Here is a 23256-nt window from a genome sequence, read left to right as displayed (position 1 = left end):
CCCTTCAGTGGTGTTTCCAGGAGAAAGAGGAACATGGGTCCGTGTAGGGCACCAGTTAGAGCTAACAGCAGCAGTATCTCTGCAAACAATTCACAACATTGAACAACTTTTCATTGACCCAGAATCACTTCTACTATTTGGACGTAGTGACAATTTTTACAAGGCTGGAAAGGTTACTGTGCTCACTGCCCAGTCACATTGTCCTCACATGTTACCACTCCTTCTGAAAGGGCAAAGAATGTCCTAGCTGCCCCCCACACCATTTCACCATTGATATGCATGCACTTCTGTGGCTGCTGTTCTTCCTGAGCAGCACTATGGCTTTGTTTTTGAAAAAAAAGAAGAAGAAAAAGAACCTGCCCTGCTAATACAGTGGAGCACTCACGGAAGCAGACTCCATATAAGGATGTGGAGTCTGCCTCCACCCCTGTTGGCTGTCAAGAATGCTATATCAAATGAGTTACACGTGATGATCACTGCCATTTTATGTTTATCGTCATGCTATTTCTAAAAGCTAACATCACGCTTAGCATCTCATCGTGACTGTACCATCATCTTTGAACATCACCCACCCAGAACCTGCCTCTGCACCTGAAGACTTGGGTAAACAAGAGTCACAAGTATAGCACTGAGAAAAGTGTGAGGTACAAGAAGCAGATTGTAAGAATACAGGGAGAAAAAAAGAACAAGAACTGCTTGTTTAGTCTAGGAAAACCTGAGGTATGACATGATAACAGTCTCTCATTATGTAAAATGTAGCAAAGACGATGGTGATCAATTGTTCTCTGTGTCTGCTGAGGATAGAACAGGAGGTAATTAATTTAATTTGCAACAGAACAGAATTAGATAAGATATTCAAAAGAAATTTCTATCTGCAAGAATAAGAACCAGAAGTTCACTACCTCGGGCTGTTATACAATCTCTCTGCCAAGAGATTTTTTTTTAAGGTTAGACAAACTTCTGTCAGAAATGGCCCAAGCAGCTTAATCCCCCCGGAGCTACAGGACAGACTAGAAAACTTATGGTGAGCACAGCGCTCTCCTGATTTAAACTCTGCTCTCATGAAAGTTTCAATCATCCACGAGACCCACAGGTGCCCTCCCCGAAACACAGGGGAGTGCTCCAGAGGGGATTTCCAGATGCAATGCAATGCAAAGGGTCACCTTGCCACCTAAGAAAAAGTGCCTACCGCAGAATTTGAAAATGAATTAGATTTATCTACAGGATACTTTAAATGTAAATTTTTCATGATTCGAAATAAAAGGATGTTTTATAGAAGCACCTATTCCTTCCTCAGTGAGTGAATGAACAGAGGTACCTTAGACCTAGGAAAAAAGAAGATTAAACTGAAAAGAATGAAAGATTACAACTCATATACAACTCACGTGCCTTTGCAATTTTTTTTTTTTCTTCCCCCACAGATTTAAGCACTCATGCACAGGAAACTCCAGATAGACTGCAACTACTGCTCAAAGTCTTATCGTGCCTGCGCTCAGGTGACTGCTGTTCTGAAAAGCCATTTGCCAGCACATCCACTCTAGTGAAGACTTTTCTCCAGACTTTTAAAAACTCTTATCTCCCTTTGAACATGGAACATCTCAGGTTGCCAAGGTAACACTGCATTCTGCTTCTCCAACAACCAGAACACTGCTTTTAGATCTTCTCCCTTACGCGACTCTGCATAAGTCAGTACTCTCCAGTTTAGAAGACCAGAGTTGCAAGCTCCTACATTTTGCCCCTCTCAGGCTCTGATATTTTTGAACACACTTGCATGCCCACTAAGAAAAGCACCGTGCCCACCTTTCCTGCCCCCTGAATCTCCTCTCTTCTGTCAAGACACAAATATTTTACACATTCCCATGGACCACAGGAATTTATTCATTGGGTTTGCAGCCTTTCTTCATTTTGATCACATCTCAACCTCTACTCGTTATTTGTGAACACGTATGTGTTTACAGCCGCAGGGGAGGCTAGTTCTAAGACCAGTAGACTAGATAAGCTAAAATAAAGCACCACTAACAAGAACTCCTTACAGGAATATGTTTATTTAGAACAAAAGAGGAAACACTTCCAGGCCTGGAACTTCATGCTACTCTGTAAACTTGGCAGAAAAACATCTTTCTTGCCCTGTTTTGTAACTACCTACACTCCTCTAGACCTTGCTGCTAGGCAAGACAAGCAGAGAGGAAGTGCAAGGAAACAGGTGGCAACACAGCCCCTTTCACAGAATGTTCTCTTTGAAAATTTCCACCTCACCTGAAAACAAGTATGTCCTGGTTTACGGAGAGTGTTACAAGTAGAATCCCACAGCCTCTGAGGGCTCACATGAGCAATATACTTCTGATCAACTCATTTTTGCCTTGGGTCAGAGGTACTCTGCCTCTGTGTGAAACAGCTGCTCTTGCTGGATTCCTGTGGACCTGAGCATTCCTGCCTCATTTCTGCACAAGTCAGATGATGCTTCTATAAAGCTGTTCTTCTCTGCCTCCCTGCTTGCACCCTCCATCTCCCCACTAGCAGTTCCAGGTGGTGAATCAAGCCCACAGAAAAGAAATAAGGATGAGAAGATTGATTACCTCCACAATTCCTCTATTTCTCAGACTTTTAGTTTTACTCCTGCTTTACCCTTAGGCCAAAACCTCTGCCTAGTTGTGAGGTAAGATGCTGTGGTCCTTAATTCTCAGATCTAGTTTAGTTCACCTTTTTTATTTATCATACAAGCAAGAAGCAAATTTAATTAACTCTAACCTAGTCCAGTCAGATACAACAGTGGAATGTGCTTTGAAAACTAAGCTAAAGATTCCAGCCTTTTATTTACATCTGTTGAGACCAATGGTGTACAAACTGTATAGAATAGCAGTAAATGCCAAGTCTGGCCACCACAACCTTGTCTGCTCATTCACCCACCTGCTTCAATATTAGGTTAAATTGAACTAGTAGCAATTTTCCTGTAAATGTTGACGACGCTCTAGACAATGCTTCTGAGTGCTTCCTGGCCTAATGGGTAAAACGTTATTCTCCCTGCAGTAATTACAGGTTCTATAGTACTTTGAGAAAAATTGCAGCGGACAATACATAACCATTTTAATGCTGTGATCACACGATGAGTGGTGCAATGACTTTTGGGTGACAAGGTTCAATGCCATAATAGTAACAGAATGACTGATAACATTTGCATGTACTGTTCTTGTACACTACTGAGTGGCTGCAGGAAGCTGGAAGGAAATAATGTTCCTAAAATAATCTTCATAATTAATTAATTGTGTTACAGGACGGAAGCAGTCCTCCACTGTGGCTGTCTAACTGCCCAAGACTACAGACAGACTGGTATGTGTGGGGGAAGGGAGGGCTGGAAGGAGCTGATGATTTATACGGGAGATGCTGGTAAAATTTCAGTGCTATTAATACTTGACAACTAAGGTACTTCTGCTCTTAGCACCACGTCTGTCAGGCTTGAGTGTTTCACAGCCAGTTCACACTTAACTGGAACGTTCCTACCATGACAAAATCTTCAACAGTCTTAAACATAATTTTGGGAAGGAAATTTTGGAAAGGATGGTCCATAGGCAATGGAGATGTGGGACATGCAAGTGATGCACGGGGAACATCAGTTACGCCTCTGCTGAAAACTCTTTGGGTTTACTTTGCTAAACTAAAATAAAAGACATCAGCTGAGATAAGAGATGCTGAGGAAATAAACAGTATAGTGTTAAAAGATATAACCTACTGAAAATTATGGCTCTGGTTTTGGCTTTTAGTAAAGAACTTGGGTCAAATCAGTTCTCATTTCAAAGACAGCACATGCCAAATGTCTTAGATACAAGTGCAGGCATTTGAACTCTTTAGAAGTGTGTGAAGTTGCCACTACTCTCATCCATTTGCCCAGCCTATGGCTTCTTTCTGGCTCCAAAAAGGGCTACAACACACTCATCACTATTCACATGGAATTACCAGTCTTTGGTACTGCTTGGGTTCCTCCTTTACACCATTTTTTTTCTTTACACCATTGTTCATTTGCTTCAAGCAATTCTGAATCTTATGACATTCCCCAGAGTCTTCTGATTCTATTTATTTGTTTAAAAAAACTCGAAGGAAAAAGAACAACAACAAAACTATTTTATGAAGTTAACTATTACCATGTAAATCCCCTTTTGCTCAAACATGGATTTTTCAAGCTGAATAGAGAATACAGAAGGAAAGTGGGAAGTGGAGCAGGATTGTTAAGAGATCTAAAGCAAACAAGCAGGTCTTTGACACCCAGTGAATTTGCACAGATTTCTTCTCTCCCTCCTTAAAATCTTCAGGGCCACAGAAATCAAATCCAAATACATAGATAGTTGCTGTAGCCGAATGACCACTTTGGAAAGACAACAAGGACAAAAAGTGATAGTAAATTTTACTCAGAGTCTGAGAGCTCAGAGTCATTCAGCATTCCCCTCCGTCATGGGAAGAAGGTCCAGAAATAACTCTAGGCAGAGCTTTAACAATTCAGGAGGATTTACAGTGCAGAGTAGTTCCTAGAGAGCTGAAGGGGAAAACAGCTTGAGACCCCTCCTCCCACTCTTGTTTTTCTGCCCACAGAAAATTCATTGGATTTTTGTCCTAATTTTTCTTTTTCTTTTCCACAGTGCAGCCAAGGAAAAGAGAATAAAGAAAATGCTAGCAGCGAGCTACAATAAACAAACCCCTCTCCTTCCTAGTTCCTTCTCTTCAATCGATATGCACCACCATTCACACCATCTGAGAGATTAAATGAGAACAAGAATTTTCTCAAGAGCGGTAAGCGCTTCGTCCACTTTGGTCCCTTGCCTACATATTTTTGCTCGTTTTGCACGCCCATCAGCAATTGTACTGACATCAAATGTCTCACTTTGCTGTATACATTCAAAGGGAAGGTCCTGTCAGCCACTGAAAATGTCTGAGCTCCTGAATGTTAAACAAGCACTTGAGGTTCATGGTGATTTTTGGACCTCGACCTGTTTGCTGAGACGTGAAGTGACCCCACTACCTTTCCACTTGGAGCTATGATAGTGCTATGACAGTGCTCACAGGGATAAAATGCTTTCTTAGTTCTCCTTTAACTTCTAATTTGCTTGCTCTAGAAACACCCTCATAGGAAAGGTATTGACAATGCAGTATTACTGCAAACCACAATCAAAAAGGACCAATTTTCCTCCCACCTCACCTGGCTTTATAGAAATATAATAGCACTTATTTCAGGTGGAGCTATTCTGGATTCTCTCTTACATATGAGTACTTGTGAGTGTAGTGTGAAACCAAATATATGTGGGATCATCTTTTGGACCTTCCTAACTGCAACACTTTATGCAGAACAAAATGTCCCACATGTACCTCGTGCATCTTCTAGAAGTAAGCAAACCTTTCACCTTCGGCTTCTTCTGTCCCCTCCTCAGCCTTCCATGAAGCATAACTCCTCTTACTGTCAGGTTCCCATACTTCAGGCACAGCCCTCTCTTGATGGAAGCAGATAAGCCCCAGGGCTGCTGGAGAGCTGTAAGGTTAGTAATTACATTGGCCTCTCCTTTAGCATCTCCTCTCTCATAGCTGAGAGGGAGTGTGAACTTCAACAAATCACCGAGTTGCACGATCGCCATGGAAACCAGGGATGAGCACCTCTTGTGATGAAGACAAATGACTGGTGAGAGGGTATTTTTTCCCCCTTATTGTTTTGCATTAAATATCTAAAACTTTAGATCTGAAACAAGTCAGGAATGTTAAACAGATGTATAGCAACAGCTTAGAGCAATTGCATAAAGAACAGTTGATGCACTCAAAAAAGGGCTTCCACAAGCACTCTCAGAATCTCATGCCAGCTGAAAGATGTACAGGATAATTTTGGTACACAGGACGGCCCCAGTCTAAGGAGAAGAGGGGCAGCAGAGCAGCAATGCTTTCGGTGTGTTTGAGCTCTTTTTGTGGAATTTCACATTCTTGATATGGTGCAGCATAAGGTGTGAGCAGGTGTTCACAACCCACATGTCACTAAGACAGCTCATGTGGGGGCAGGCAGCACTGACATGTTATTTCACTGGAAAACAATTAAGTAAAAAATAAAGTTTCCTTTCACTGGAAAAGCACAATGGCTTGTCTAGTTTTTGTGCCCTGATGCTCAATCCATTTCCTCATGTTCTCCCACCTAGCTGTAGGAATTTCCCATTTCTTCCTCGTTGGAATCCATGGAAATTTTCAATGTGCAAAGAGATGACCTTCATTATTGACAACAGGAGCTGTGTACTCCTGTTAGATAAGACTAGTGCTGTGGCTCTCCTATTTCAAGAAGAAGCTGAGCTCCATTGCACTAGATATTCTTTGTGCCTACAGTAAGAAACTAAGGCCCACCTGAAAAAAAATATATCTAAAATTGCAACACATGGAAAAGATGAAAAGGAAGAGTAATTATTTTTTACTTTGTAAGCTTGTACCTTATTTATCCAAGAGGCACTTTGACGTTTTCCCAAGGTCTCACATAAAGTACATGCCTGCAGCTGAAACGGAACCCATAAGTCCTGTCTCCTGTTGCCTTAATTACATAATTAGCATCCTTATGTAAGGTAGTTGTCACTAACACATAGTTCAACATACAGTACCTAAATAAATGGAAGTACCATATGCTGCCACACTACAGGTATATGTCCTTCAGAGTCCAACAAAACTAGTGTGTTAGCAAGAAAAGTGTAGCTACAGCAGTGCAGACCTCTACATTTAACAATTCAATTCAACAGAAACAAAATGAAATTTCCCACCGGAATATCATTCTTCCATAAATAGGCTTTATCTCGTCCCTGGCTTTGAATGTATAAAGATACGTTGTGAATTCTTACTGTAGCAAAGGTTCCTACTGCTCAGTTTCTCTGAGCTTCAAGCGTCAATGCTTCCATCTGAGTCTCCAAGTCACTGAGCCTTCGGGAACCTGTCTGGTTCATTCTCATCATGATTCGCTGATCTCCCTGAGCACTCATGTCTTCCATTTCCTCTGTAGAATGCTGGCATTTTTGTTCTCGTTTGTTTTGTTTCTCTGGGAGGGAGGTTCCCTATTTAGCAGTTGTGATAACTGAACAGCACTTAGAACATGAACTTTCTAGGTAATTTAAGGTCAGCGCAGGGAACAAATTCTAGTAAGCTGAAATGGAGCTACAGAAAATACAACACAAGCAACTTAACACCCATCACAACCACAACTGTTACAGTTACAGTACGTGAGTAAGTAGCAGCATGTGTAGAACAACACAACACTCAGTGCCACGGGTACTGACCTGTCCTGCATCGACATGTATTACCTGAAGGCCCAAAGTCTTCTGAAGGTAAAAGCAGACCTTTGGTGGAGTATACACTACCTGTCAGAGATCTCATTTTTTTATGTTTCAGTGCTTCCAAAAGAATGAGGTATTTATTGTTTTTAGCGTGCTCTTCATTTTGATATCATTGCCATGCAGCACCATTGCTAATTTACTGATGCTTATTTATGCCTCCCAATAGTCTGAAACATCTGCAAGGATGGAAATCATTTTTTTTTTTTTAAACATATTCTTCTGCACTTCTGAACAGTAGATGGGTTAACATTACACAGCAATACAGCTTCTGTACACACACAGGCAATTACAATGTATTAGGTAGGTGCTTCAGAACTACACAACTGGCATAACCATGCAGGGAAACCAAGACATCTAAGTGATTAATGCAAAAACAGTGTTCCACAAGTGTCTGCACGTGACACAAAGTAACTTCAGTCATCTGCTCACTTTGAGCAAGAACACCAGCTAGTGAATTCTCTGATAGGAGTCTTCATGGTAAGTGACTTCATGAGAACACAGGAAATTTCTGAATTCATTAAAAACTGTATGAGAGAAATGCAATATTCACTGCAAGAACAAGATCACTGTGTGATATAGGACTACAGTGACCAGCAAGTATAATATGACTCAGTGAACTGATGGAAAACACATTATTAGTTAAGGATTATTGCAAAGCCAGTAATATGTTTATGGATGTTAGCTAGCAAGTAGCTCTGAATAACAACTATGAGAAAATCTTAGACTTGTCAAATTGATTCTCCTCATTCACTGATTCTCAAGAATCCAAACTACAAGAGGCAACAATGACAGGCTGGGAGAGGTCATCATACACTATGATGTCTCTCTAAAAGGCAGATCCACACAAGCCTTCCTAGCCTTCTGAAATGAAGTAATAACTAGAAAAACACACTTGGTAGTATACTGAAGGTCCACTGAAATCTGTGAAGATTTGTCTCTGCTTGAATAGGCTCAATGCTTGGCCACAGACTAACTTCCAAGCCAGCAGTGCTCTGCAACAGCCAAGTATTTTCTCTGGCCCTGTGTCTGGCCCATAAATATGGGAACAGCTTTTGTCATACCACTGCTTTAACCGGTTTAGACATGATTGCATTGTATAGTGATAAAAGAGAGAAGCAGAATAATCCAAATGTGGCAGAGACTTTGTTCTACCACATACTGACTCATTCTCTAAGAGGAATGAGGAAAACAAGAAAAAGACGATTTCATCCCAATCTTGCAAGCTGTTTGCTGCTGACAACTTCACAGCTTATCCACCTTCTGGGAACATGCCTATACTGCCACTAAGACAGACAGAGTTGAGCCAAACCCCAAGAAGTTGCAACAAGAAAGCATATATATTGCCCCTTCATGTAGAAAGACCAAACTCCATGTTGCTCAAGATAAACTCTTAGCAGCCTGCAGAAAACTGGACAAATACTAAAGCTTTCATGCCATTGGCAGGATCCCACTTTGTGAATGGTGAATGTCAGCTGTGCTAAAGCCCAGAGCTGAATGACAGAGGACCTTTTCTGAAGTGGTTCTGACCGCAAGATCTGAGCAAATCCCTTCTCTCCAGATTTCCAATTTAGAAGCATCCATGACCCCCCTGCTCTGGAACTTCTTTTCCAGTTACCTATCCAGCAACACCAAAAGGATAGAAAGGATTGTGGTGGGGGGACCCAGGTACTTCAGCAATCACTAACCACATGACTTGGTTTGTCTTGTGCTAACACAGGGTTTGATTCAGACATCTGGTTTGACTTTTGGGTGGCCCTGCGTGGAACCAGAAGTTGAACTCGATGACCTTTCAGGGCTCCTTTCTACTCAGGATATTCCATGTTTCTACGGTACTAGCTGACTGGGCCTACTTCTGCCACATAAAAACAACTGGGTTCACTACAAACACCAAAATATTATTGCTTCTTTGTTTTACCTTAGGGTAAAATTCTCATTTTCTGTGGAAACAGCGGAAATATTGTAATATGTGCCTGCACAAGCAATCACCATATTGTTCTAATAGGAATTTATAGCAACCTGAAAAATGAGAGAGTCCCAAAGCACTTCAGCTACAGCAGTATTCTCAACTACCTGCCCAGGCACAGAGCTAAATGGTTTCACAACTACACAGAGCATGCACGGAGGAGTTGGGGCACAATCCATGTCTCCCAGTGCCAGAGCTCTTTGGTGCTTTAATTACAACATCATGCTGAAATCTGAAAAAAATGCCAGCCAGATCCATTGCTCACCTGCTAAAAAGAGAGCGTAAAATGGCAGCAGCTCCAAAACCACCTGCCCCTGAGCCCTGCCTTGTGTATATGGAGCGTGGATGTTCCCTTGGCATAGGTCACTTTTCTTCAGACAGCTACGACACGTCTAACACTCACTCCTTCACCCTACACATACTACAGAAGGCTGAAGTGGATCACATCCAGGTCCTTTTCTCTCTGATCGCTTCTGCCTGTGAGTTGGTTTAATATGCACTAGGCAGCCCCTCTCTTTGCAGTTCATTTTCCGGCTTGCTCCCAGCTATGCCCTGTTGTTTAGACACTTTGATGCACTGGTGTCTACGAACTGCTTGCCAGCAGCACCCACACAAGCAGACACATTTCCAGACCTCAAAAGGCTGACCTAGAGACATTTTTTTTCTTAAAATTGACATTTTAACAGAGCACCAGAAGCAGAAGCCCTGCTTGCTGTGCTGTATTGCCATGGTTGTGTAGTGAGAGATTTAAAGGGACAGCGGAATGCTGAAAGCAACCCTTTAGCAGCCCATCCCATCACTTACATTGTCTGCTTGCCATTTGGTAGCTCAGGTCGAGATGCTCCCACTTAGTCAGTCCTTCTCACTGGACTTAATTAAATGCTGGGAGTTATAAATAACCAAGCTGAAGGATCAGTCTCATTAAAAATTAAAGTCCATTAAAAAAAAAAAAAATCTGGACTATTCATATTATCACATGGAAATCTACTATATGTTTTTCTTTTTTTAATGAGAAAATATGCAGATTGAGCCACTCGAGAGTCTTCTTTCTCTGCAGCTTTGATATTAATTTTAAAAGTGCAAAACTGAAAAAAAAACTTTTGAAGCAAAGAAACTTCACTGCTGCTGCCAAAACTTATTTGGACTTTGACTGGAAGAAAAGCAGTTTCAGAACTACTCATCCCCTCATCTCATCATCACAAGAATAATTATCTTTTCTTGAACATAAATGCTATTTGGTACCGTTTTCAACCTACACTGCTCTCGATTCTGCTACCACACACAAAGAACAAGAGAGAAAATAGCTTGCTACAGAGAAACAAACTCATCTGCCTCTACTACCCCAGTTAAGAACCTCAACAAAAACTACAGCAACAGCACAAGTTTAAAGAGAATATCGGACTTCAGTTCCCCTAACAATGTTAGAGGAATGAATATCATCACAGAATCATAGAATCATAGAATGGCCTGGGTTGAAAAGGACCACAATGATCATCTAGTTTCAACCCCCCTGCTATGTGCAGGGTCACCAACCACCAGACCAGGCTGCCCAGAGCCACATCCAGCCTTGAATGCCTCCAGGGATGGGGCATCCACAGCCTCCTTGGGCAACCTGTTCCAGTGTGTCACAACCCTCTGTGTGAAAAACTTCCTCCTAATCTCTAACCTAAACCTCCTCTGTCTCAGTTAAAAGCCATTCCCCCTTGTCCTATCACAATCCATCCTCATAAACAGCCATTCCCCCCTCCTGCTTATAGGCTTCTTTTAAATATTGGAATCATCTGAGACTTATATTTTGAAGCAACCATTCTGAAGCTCCATTCATGTAGCAAATTGTCGTCAAGTAAAAAAAATATTAAGCATGCCCTAAAAATCATAACACGACTTAATAAAATCAACTTCTTTCTAATTTTCCCTCTGTAATGTGACGTCGGGATTGAGATTATAATTGCATTCCATGTATTTCCAGATATTCTTCTGCAACCAGAACAGCAGGAAACCATTTTTTATTTTGCGTATTTCAAACAAATAAAAGAGGGCAGAAGTTCTCACAAAATCTTGTCAGCTGCTGCAGTTGTTCAGGGAAGAAAGATGCTCACAAGGCTCATCATAAATTCAGGGTTTGGCAACACGATGCCAACAGAAAGCTGCTTCTTGACAGACACTGCTTGGCTGGAGAATGGAGCAGGGTATATGGCACCACTGGAGATGCTTCCCAGACCACCTCAGGGCAGAGCACTGCCTCATGGGGGGTTCAAATATATGAATGTGGATGCTACATCCTTCTGCCTTGGTGAGCCATTGCTCACCCTCCAGGGCTGAGCCAACACAGAAGGAGCAGCGCTCACGCTGCCAGGGAACAGCAGGCTCAGATTTTGCCAGAAGCAAAAAAAAACAATTCAGCAAGGAAGAAAACGATCCCCTCTTTCATCTTCCCCTGGGCTTGCTTACAACTTCTCTCAACCACTTAGAGAAGCCAGGCTCCCAGGGACAGAAATACCAATATAATCTCCAGTCCCTGAAACGTGAAGGCTATCTTCCCAAGTGTCAGGGGGAAAGAGCATTCCAGCCATTGTGAGAGCTGGTGATAATTCTTGCTCCCAGGCCATTTGTAATGATGTCTCATTTTCTTCCGGTGCCATATAACTTCTCTATTATCCACTGGCACCGCAGCTGTTGATTTCTTTTTTTCTCTGACAGAACTGTGCGGAGACTTCTTAAACCCAGTGCATCCACATAAGAGCTTTTTTTGGGAGGGAGAGGGGGCGCAAGAAAAACAACCATGGATTATTCCTGAATTGCAGCAGTGAGGTTTCATAATCGCTATCAGAGAAATATTAATAGAAGATATATCTACAATTGGACCCCTCAGACAAGCTACGTGTAACATATTCCCCATAATAAGAAGCTCTGCTTTGAACCAAGGCATCAGCCTTAATAAGCTGTGCTACTCCCACCGTTGCTGCTAAGAGGCTGCTTGGACACCTCGTTAAATACCCTTTTTTCTGGGGTCTGAAATCTAGTAGAGCTAACTGCATTCTGCTGTGAAAATGACAGGCTCGCCATCACAGCTTAGGAGTAATTGCTGGAGAGGGGATTTCACTTCATTAAAATTTGTATTTTTGTTTTTATCAGGTTTCCTATTATTTTTTTTAGCAGTGCACCTAGCTAGAGAACACAGTTCTCCTGCCAATGCAACCCACAGAACTGCTTACATTGCAGTGCTACTGGAAAGCATCAGTCCCTTAGCAAGGGAAGCACACAACAGTTTGGGCTAAAGAGAGAAAAAGGTTACTAAGGGCACTGTAACAGACCCCATCACTCTTTTCATGTGGATTCACAGAGTCATAGAATTATTATGGTTGGAAAAGGCAACAATTACTTTTGTGCCCAAGTCGTGTAGGTGAGCCCCATCAGGCTATGGAGTCCTTTCAGAAGAATGGGTTGATGCCACCTCTGCCAGATAGGACTAAAGCAGGTGCCCAGAAGAGAGCACCTCAATCCCCCTGAACAAAGCCCCTGGGCACTCTGAGCACTGCACGTGGCTGGGCCCAAGCACAAGGGGAGCGAAAAAGTCCCCCTCTAGATGCAACGGGCAGAGGATGGGTCAGCAAGGTTATGACAGGTACAGAAAGATAGTAACGGGCTACTCAGATCAGGGCTTGCATGATCACAGCAATCCTAAGGAGAAAGCGCAGGCTCCTGTGCCACTGCCTCCAGATCACATCAACCCTTCAGAAATAAAGACAGGGCTGGATGATTCAGTAACTCTCACAAGCTGTTTCAGACTCTAAAGAGTAGCAGATGCTGTTTCCTCTCTCTCTCTTCCTCTTTTAAATACAAAGAGCCCTGCAAAATCATTCTCTCTGTGCAGAACAAATAGTTCATTAGCATTTGCCTTTATGAGAGTGGGAGAGTAGATTTTGTACCTTGTCTGATCAACGGTTGTGCCAATTTTTCAGGGCTGCCTTGCTGAAGCAAACGCAATAACATTTCATTATACAGCCCCAAACCCAAAAGGATACTTAGTATGCACTGAACCGGCATCAGCTAGCTGCATTGAAGACTGCACTGCTCTCCAACAGTGCCAGCAGTATCTTAAATCAAGAAGTGGACGAAGGCTCATCTAGTGGTAAGGGAGAGCACGGCCAAAGATAAATGTATTATGTCCAGCTTGGATGCTGACAGCTTCAGTTTTCTTTGATTTAGCCTCCCCACCCGAAAAGAGAGAATGGCAACATCAGTAACAGCTCCTAAACTTCCCTGGTAGTTGGCAATTAAACACAGCTCCTCTGAGGGGGATACCAGAGGAATGGATGGACTGCTACAGTATGAGCTTGAAATAATCAACATATTGTGACTGTACAGACAGACCCTGCAATGGCTGTGGAGGGAAATGGATGGGAAACCCAGATAGGAGGCAAGAAGCAGAGATGTGAGAAGGAACAGAAGAGAGGGAGGTAAAGTAATAGGAAAACGAAAGCAAAAGTTTTGCAACATTGCCTATACTGGCTCTTTGGCAAGGGTTCTACGAACCCCAATGCACTGCTCAGCCTGGCCATTTCCAAAGATGGATTAGCAAATTAATGTAAGCAGAGCATAAAGTTGCTGACTGTGGTGGCGTTGAGTCACCTTGGGCCTCATCAGCATTGCTAAACATTGCCCGTAACCTTTCCATTATCATTGAGGGTCTGCACAGCACCAGGACCCAACTGCTCCAATAATTTCAATTACTTTCCCTGACAAATTTTATGTTTCATGTATTTTACTGGCCTGATAATTATGATTTCTCTCATTTCTCGCTATCGAGCTTAATGGGTTCCAGCATGAGTGTACGGTTTCAGAAATGAAGTTCCACTTGAATTCACAAGTTATTATCTACTTTCACTAATGGAATTGGAAAAAAGAGAAAGAGTGGGAAAGAGATAAAGGATGAGTAGAGGAGGGAGAGTAGAGAGGAAGTGAGACATGCACAAAAAAAAAAAAAGACTAAAGAAAAACAAGTTGACAAAGGGGAAAAACAAGAGAGAAAGAGAGAACAGAGACTAAGTAAAAACAAAGATGAAGCGGAAGGATGATGAAAAAACAACAAGGATGTATGGGAGAATGAGATAAAGACAGAGAGAGAGACACACAGAAAAATGGGTATACAAACAAATGAGAAAGAGCTGCATATGGATCAGCACAAACGAGTGAAAAAAATAGTACATTAAGAGCATTAAAAACGTTTCTGCACATCATGAATGAAGAGTTGATAGGTTATCTCAAATCATGGGTAAGCAGCAGAGATGTCAACTCTGCACCTCCTCCTACTGACCGCTGAGGAAATGATTAATATCCCCCAAATAATCTTGCCGGCAATGGCAGATCTCCCAATTAGAGCTAGCTGGGAATTAATCTTGTAAAGTGTGTTAAAGATTCTGAAGAGGAAAAAAAAAAAAACAGCCCTGCAAAATGTGCTCCTTTTTCTATCATGGACCTGTCCTTCAAGAAGATTTAATAAAATTTGTTGTTTCTGCTGACCAAAGTTGTCCCTGCTCCTTCTTTCAATCAGCCTCAGAGTGTCAGAAGAGGTAGACTGAATGAGCCACAGCTATCATTATTTGTTCATCATCATCAGAGCTGCTTAAAAAAGAAAATAAAACTGAAGTAGCAAACCCAGGCATGGCCATACAGCAGTAACTGATGTCTTCCTTTCCATTTGCACCTCTGAAAAGCTCTGCCTGTAATCAGATGTAAGGCCCACATCTCCTCCTGCTGTACACAGGCACTCAGCCTGAAAACACAGCTTGCTCTAATGCCAAGGAAGAAGGGATTTACAGCAGTGATGTTACATGGGTGAGGGCAGGATTTGTCTTTCCAACTTTTTGCCATTGCCCACGGTGGGCAAGTGAATTTATCAGGAAAGCTTTTGAAGCTGAAAGCCGGAAAAAGAAAAGATCTTCTCTGTAAACTACTAGAAAACGTGAAAACAAAAGAAACACCCCTTAACACTGCTATTTTGACAATGAAACATTTCAAAGAATTAATGACCCACTTTACAAGAGATATTTATGGAGAGGATGTTCAAAGCTCCTACTCAAGCCCAAAGGCAAAAGGCAGGAACACAAATAACCTGGTTTGGGTTACAGTGCTTATTCAGGACGCAGACCATCTGCTACAGGGTTAATAACACTGGATGGAGAACATACATCCAGAATGCCATTGTATATTGTCATTGTCATGGTTCACTAGTAGAAAAGTGTTGCTCTGAAAATCACTTACAAGCAAACCTTGAATGTCATGAGCTTGTAACAAGGCCTTTTGTAGGACAGGAAAGTGAATACAATCAGTACAACTGTAAAAAGAAATCTCTTACTTTAAAGACTTTTTCTAGACCTTCAGGTAGCAGTGTGAGATAATCACTGAAAACAGAAAATTGAGACTGCGAAACTTCTTCCAAAGCAGGTATTCTAAAAATCTACTCTACGTCAGTCTTCATTTTTCCTCAAAATTTAAATCACTCAAGAAAGTTTTCATAACAGTAAGTTGCTCTGTACAAGAACAATCAAAACTGCACTTTAAAATTCATTTAAAAAAAAAATCACTTTCCAATGGAAGGAGTTTTAAATGAAGATTTTGTGGGCTTTTTTGTTTTTGTTTTGTTTTATTTTATTTTCTTCCCAGTCTGAATATTGCTCTAAAGAAATTATTTCTTTTCTGCTGGTAAAATTTGAGCAGCTTTTACAATACCTGCAGATCCCTCTACACACACCATGGCACTTGGTCACAAATTAGAAAAAGAACTACAGTTTTGCAACTTTTCTCCAAAATTTCTACAAAAGTAGCAAAGAAAGCAATGGAAATGCTTTTCAAGGTCCTCGCACAAGCAACATTAACAAAGGAAAGGTTTTAATTGGTGCTATGTACCTGGGGAAAAAAAAGAAGAAAAAAAAAGAAGGAAAAAAATACCAAAAAACTGAAACCCCACAACTAAAGTCAAGCTGAGGCCATTTCATGTATATGGCCCAGTGATATGCCAAGGAGGAGTTCTTCCCTGGTAGGAACAAGTGATATGCCAAGAAATGGTAATCAAGGATGAACATCTAGTCTCTGGATGTACTACCCAAAAGATAGACCACTGGGGTGATATTTCTGCTTTCGGAATTTCTCTCTGAATGCAGTAAAATCCTTCATGCTACCAGAAACACATGTCTAGGCTTCCCAAGAAGATTTAAGTATGACTAAGTCTGGTTTTGGACTTCTCAATGTCTTCTTAAACACAAAAACACAAACTTACAGTTCCATCCAAAACCCTGCTGCTCCCACCAGCAAGAAGAGACAGTAATTAACCTTTTTTCATACTACTATTACTCTTCACCTGGTCTATCAAGCAATGTAGGAAGTCATAGTCCCACCAATGATGATACTTTTCCAGGGTTTATTTTCTACACTCCGTGTGCTGATGTTGAATGGGATCTATAACAGCTGAGAGGGCTCCTCACCATTCATTTTTTTTTATCCTGATCTGCGTCCTGTCTCTCTCTGGTTTGTCTATCAATTTAAGAATCAAAACCAGAAAGGAAGAATTCTGGTTAATAAGAGTTTAAGTGCAGAAGGAGAAAGAAACAGTAGGGCTAGAATCACTTACTTATAAACAAACTCTGCAACTTCTCTGAGATACAGAAAACAACATGATTAGCATTTCCTTGAGTTTGATTAATCAGCATTGTTTATCTCCTTCCACCAGGAACCAACATAGTTGTTAATTTAGGTTCCCAGCCCAAGAGATTTACTTAAGCAGGTGAACTTCTGAGGCTGTAAGAAGAAAAACTTTAAAATATTTAAGAAGGTTGTCAGCAGCACCTAAAGAACCAGCATAAAGGAAATGCATTCCCTATTCCTCCCATACTTGTCCCTGCAACAAAACCTCTGAGTGCACTCTATTCTTCCCCACTCCGGGACTTCGTCTTCCTGCAGCCCCTTAAGGTATAAGTACTCAAAGGAACCTGGCTATCTCACCAACTTCAGCAAGGACTAGTGTGGCTATTTACTTTAAAGGCTGTTTCACCTAGTTCAGATCATGGAATGTATGTGCACTGTACATCAAATGTGCTTATGAAGGACATTTTCATCCTTTTATTTTGATTCAGAAAATTTTATTAACAGAATGCCTATGAATTTGCGGAAGCTTCCTTCGTTTCTCTGCCCACTTCTAACAAAGTGGGACTTCAGGAATTTAAAACAAAATCACAGTTTTATAACACTGGTCTTACAGGGAAAGCAGCTTCATTCAGTATCCCTAAAGCATGTAATTAACTTGAACAACAGAGAACCAATGTCAGTGCTGAGCTTCTAGGATAAAGACCTTCTCATTGGACAAAGACAGTATGTAAAGCATAAAGGTCTATTTATATACCATCAAACATAATTTACATGCTTGAACTTATCTTCTCTTTTGAGAGGTCGAAGGAATTCTTGATGAAACTACTTCATCAGCACCATAAAACTGTTGCTTGGAGGACCAAAGAAGAGAATCTCTGCTTATTGCAGTTATTTTAGAACCCTTCAGTACATCTCAACTACCTGGGGGATGGCATTTCATTATGGAGTTTGACTGCTTGAACTTGTCAAAAAGTAATTGATGATATGTGACATGCAGATTCAAAAAGGCTGTAGGACATCTTCCATCTCCACCTCCCCAGCTGACCTTGACAGAAGAAGGTACATACAAAAGGTAAGAACACCAGTGCAAGAATAGCGTGCAGCTTCTCCTCCTAACTGCAAAAAATTGAGAGAAAAGGATCTATTAGACAAACACCTCAGGTTTTTTAGACAAAATTGGAAGGACAGAGTTTTAGCCAGATATCCAAACTAAAAATAAAAATAATAATTAAAAAAAAGAGCTAATAAAAACCTGTTGAATTTCAGAAGCAGCAGTTTCAGGAGCAGATGAATGATGTATGCTCACATACACACACCAGCGCAGGTGTATGAAGTGTAAGATAGGATAGAACAATCCAGGCAGGCAGAGCACTCTCTCTCCCTTCATTCTGCTTACATGAGGAATGAGTTACCTCCTTCCAATCAGTAACATCCAGCCTCAGTGAAACTTTCATTCACTGTGATGGGTCTGGCACTGCCACCTTTATATGCAAGAGCTCCAGAGCAGAGATGGTGGAATCAATGGTACACACTCCACAGAGATGTGAGAAGGCAATTTGGCAGCTGTTCACTGCTGACTGGTCAGAGAGGTAATAAGGTGGAAACAACACAGGAAGAAGACAGCTCTCTGCAAGTATTTTGGAAGAAAGTCATATTTACATTAAAAACAAAGTTTTTACAAGACAGCTGGCCGACAAAACTTTGTCTCATAAGCTCAGGCTTGTCCCCTGCAGCTGACACATTTAGAGGCGCTGTGTTTTCATACAGAGTCTGTGATCATGAGTGAACAACAGATTTGAAGCCACTTGGGAGTGGAAGAGAGTATGATCATTCACATGTCCCGGATGGTCTTGTGATAAAGAAAGAAAAAATATATTAAAAAGCCTATCAACCCCTTAGGGATTATGGGCGTTGGATCCTGGAACTTGCTTTTTCTAGTTCTCATCATTTTGTTTCTCTGCCTGAATATAAAATAAGAACAGGGGAGTATTCTTTTACCATCAAGTCTTGATCTGATGACAGTTTTCTCCACTTGATGGTTGAAAGTGCATTTGAGTTTCAGGTTTGCTTTTATCTTGTTTGCAAACACAATGACATTTCTGTCATTTCCACCATTTGTCCTCATCAGCAAGATGGTGATGACAGCTGTTTCCCAAAACTATGGGGGTAAGAGAAAGGAGGGGAATGACAAATTGGAGAAAATGGAAGCGTATGTAAAAGTTTATACAGAAACAAGAGTTACTGTGTTCAGGAGTGCTGCTATCTCCCTAAAACATCCCAAAAGGGAAAGCAGAAAGCTTCAAGCCACTGTAAGACCTTTTCCATATCACAGAACCAGGACTAAGCTGTGCTTTGTTACATGGTTGTTGTACACTATGATCATGTAGCCCTATATTGGATAGGCCAACAGAGAGGTGTTATTCAATTATTACCTACTACCACCACAGGTAAAGATATCCTTTAATTCAAGTTTCAGAAGTCCACTTTAGATAGCTGAGGGACAAGAGTATAATTCCAGCTCCCAAGTTTTGTCAGTATGAATGGGATTCTTCAGATCTGCTTAGAGTCCAAGAACAGTTCTGAGCATTTTTTCCGGCTGGGGGGACAGAGCCCTCACCATGCAGAAAAAGGACAACGATGCATTAGAGCATGACCTTAGGTGAAGCATTTAACCTCTTTGTGCCTCATTTCTCCCCATCTGTGGGAACAGAAATGGCATTTACCTAACTAGCAGGGGCACTGTGCAGTTTAATTCATTACTGCTTTGCAGTGACTTTGAGGATTGTGGATAAAAGGTGCTAACCATCTTCAAGGACAATGACACACGAGGATGCTACGCATAGACCAGTGCAACAAACTGCATGAAACCAGAATTCAGAGAGGCATTTCTGACATGGGAACATATTATAAAGTGGTTTTGCTGTCGTTGCTATTTTCATTTTTTGTTTTAATTTACTGTGTTGCCAGTCCCAGGAAATTCTCTATTAATCCAAAGCACAGGGAACACTGCTTGTTTTTCCACACTTTATTCCACTGACGTACCCAAATGCTGATACAGAGAGACTGCCTCAGGCTTGGCCCTTCAGTCAGGATTCTCTTCTAAAGAGACACAGTTTACAGGTTAGGGATATGCACTTCACGTAGATGACCATTATACAGCCCAAAGCTCACAGGAGTCAACAGAATCAGTGGAAGAATTTTCATTTGGCTCAACATTCCTTGTTCCAAGGAGAAAGAACTGATGGGAAGCCTATACAGTCTTCCGAGCTACCGCCATGACACAGAAAACAGAGTCCATTCCCTAGTCAGTATTCACATCTGATAGAGAAGAGAAAAGCCATGGAACTCATATAATCAATTCCTAAAGGAATTGAGCTTCCCAGCTTCTGTTTCACATGTACATCCCTAATTTCCAGCCCAGTGCTAGCTGTGGGAAGGCTGTCCGATCTCTTCCTGAAGTAGTGGTTGCTAATTTGCCACTTATATGCCTTAAAAGTATGAATTATAATAGCTTCATTTGCATGTGATGTTAACTAGAGGCAAGAACTAGGGGAACTCCCATCATCCACAGAAGCCCAAATAGTAGCATAACTTGACGCACACCGGCATTATAAAACCCAAACACATCACAGATCTGATTTACTGCTAAGGCACTGGTCTGTCTCCCTGAATCCAAAAAGAAATGTTCTATGCTAGTATCGGTCAGAAGAGAAAGCAAGCCCTATCCTATGTATTCTTAACACCTTCCCCAGCACACACTGCTGTCTCTTTTTGCTTGTGGAAAACACCCTTCGTGTTTGGGTAATGCAATGCTGTGTGAGTAACTAGTGAGCAAGCAGCTTGTTACATTGCCCAAAATTCTAGCAGTAGTGTTTTATAAATCCAGAGATAGGCAGGACTGTGCTTAAAAACATACCCTCACCTTCCTCTATCTATCTGACAGAGAGGGGAGGTCACACAAGTCATGCTGGTAAAACGCTCTGCAAAACAAAGTACTGTTTGATATGATGGAAACAACTGAGGGATATGACCTCGTTATGGATAAATGCGTTTTATAGTGCAGATATTTAGGTAAATAATGTTTGGCTGTATTAAGCAATGAATAATTATATTAAAAGTAAATTAAATGTACCAGAGAGGCAAGAAGGAATTACAGACTGAACATTTCATCCCCTTGCTACTCGTGCTTTAATGAAGTGTCCTAAAGGCACTCATTGCATCAGGTTCCACACAGCTTCTTATGAGCAATGTTTTTTTTCTTTTTTTCTTGATTTTTTATTTTTTGTTTTTAAAGAAACCTTACTAATTTTTAAAAACCTAAAACAACGTGAACCAATTTCATCCTAAAGGCTTAGGAATCAAACAGATAAGCCTCAGGCTTAACGTATTTTTAACACTACACAAGCTCAAGGCTCATTATCTGAGTTCTCTGGATGCCCAACTTACCAACAACCTAAACTACTGCTCACGCTTCTTGCCCAGATCCTTGGTGGTACGGCTGGAATCTCACAGAAGAATGAGACAGAAAGAAATCTTGTTATTTAGCTATCTAGCTCATTTGCTTTTGACAGTCTTTCTGTTCCTAAGAACCATTTAGTTAGCTGTTTAGCTTCCTTGCTTTTTTTTTTAATTTGATTGGAGGACAAGGGAGACGCACTTGTGGAAAGTTAAAGATGTTTGCTTACCAGATACAGACTCTGTCTGAAAATGTTTGCACTTCTGTGTGCCTTGAAGGGCCTGTGTAGTGAAAGCAGCCTTCCTAATTTGCATGTGAAGAGCAAACGAAGCTAAGCAGCATCTCTGGCTGTGCACTGCGAAGTGCTCTCCTCTCTGTCTCTTTATGGGATTATGAAGTGCTCTCATAAACTGTCAGACTGACACCTGCAGCGAGCAGCACTTGGGAGTGTCCAAGCAGCAAGTGAGAGCACTTTACTATTCCAGAAAGACAAGGAGGAAAGCAGGGGAGCCCTTAAAAAGTAGCGAAACTCATATTGAGACAGAGAGGCACAATTAAGAGTGGCTGGCACTGAAGGAGAACCCTTTCTTTTCGTTTTAATTTCTCAAGTGCTGAGGAAGTACAAAGAGCACCTGCATTTGCATATCTGAAGCAAAAGGTACCGCTTTCCTTTCAAGCAAAGGGGTGCCAGGGACATTGGTGTGCCCTCTTGCTGCTCCTGCCACACTGTGCTGTCTTGCATTATATTTTCAAATAGATCTCAATTTTCAGCAGTAGGAGCTTTCACTGCAATCTTTGCAATCCTACTGATACCGCAGAATCTTTTTCTTTCTTTTTTTCCTCTTTGCATGAAGAAATACTACGTTCTAGCTGCTGGCTGTTCTAGCTGCTTTCCAGATACTCAGAAAGACAGGATCCCTGCCTGAGGGAACTTTTAAAGGCTGAAACGCAGGAGGATAGCAGCAGGAGAATGCACACACGCCATTTTTACTGTTGACAAAACAGTAAATCTCTCTGAAATTGATATGAGAGAAAACAGATTTATACTCAAAATTCAGTGAGCGATACTGGGTATAAAGTTCCATATTTTTATGTAACATTTTACAGACGCAAAGAAAGAGGCCAAGGGGCATGTGGCGGGGATTCACAATCACCATAATGTATGAACAACAACTCTTCTGGTACGTAGTGAAATCCCTGGCCTTGAGAAAACCAGTCCAGATGGTGTCTGGTGTACAGGATCGCACGGAGATGCTGCATCTCCCAGTGCTACATGGCCAGACAAACTCTTCTGTAGGGGAAAAAAAAAAGCCAACAGTCAAGCCTCTAACACAGCTCATTTTTCACTTTGGGAAGCAACCGACTTAACTTCAGTTGCTTGAGAAGTGCATAGATACAGTGGAAAGCTATGGAAGGGCCTGTAAAAGCAATGTCAAGCTCAAAAGTAGAAGACTAAAATTTATGTTCAGCTGTCATGAAAGACACTAAGACAAGTTAGCCTCTCACAGTGAAGAACTACCAGAAAGAGTCAATCTCTGGGGAAGAGAGCAGGTCAAAGTAGGAAAAGTGATAATAACAATGCAGTTCATTTAGGTCTCATCTGAATGACAATTCTAGTCCTCTCTTCCTTTTTGTAGCCCATCTGTATTACCTGGATCCATACCTAACACAGGAGGACACGAATCAGTGCACGCCAGAACATAAATGAGGCCACATGTGATGACAGAACTGTGTCTACAGTCAAGCTCATGCACATGAGAGCTGGTGTAGATGTGCATGCGTATGTGGTAGCAAGTGATACATGCATGCTATTCCAAGTGCTTCACTTCGCAAATGAACTCCATAATATTCCCTCTGAAATT

At 41.4% G+C, this 23256-nt stretch overlaps 1 protein-coding gene across 1 annotated transcript in view; it reads right to left on the bottom strand.

The window, feature by feature from the left end:
- The window catches only part of LSAMP (limbic system associated membrane protein), a 977871-nt gene that overhangs the window by 556197 nt on the left and 398418 nt on the right, over window positions 1-23256 (bottom strand). The gene's annotated exons all lie outside the window — the stretch shown is intronic.

Source organism: Meleagris gallopavo, chromosome 1, assembly GCF_905368555.1.
Source record: "Meleagris gallopavo chromosome 1, MGAL_WU_HG_1.1, whole genome shotgun sequence".
Lineage (NCBI taxonomy): Eukaryota > Metazoa > Chordata > Aves > Galliformes > Phasianidae > Meleagris > Meleagris gallopavo.
This window is presented reverse-complemented; position numbering and strand designations above follow the sequence as displayed.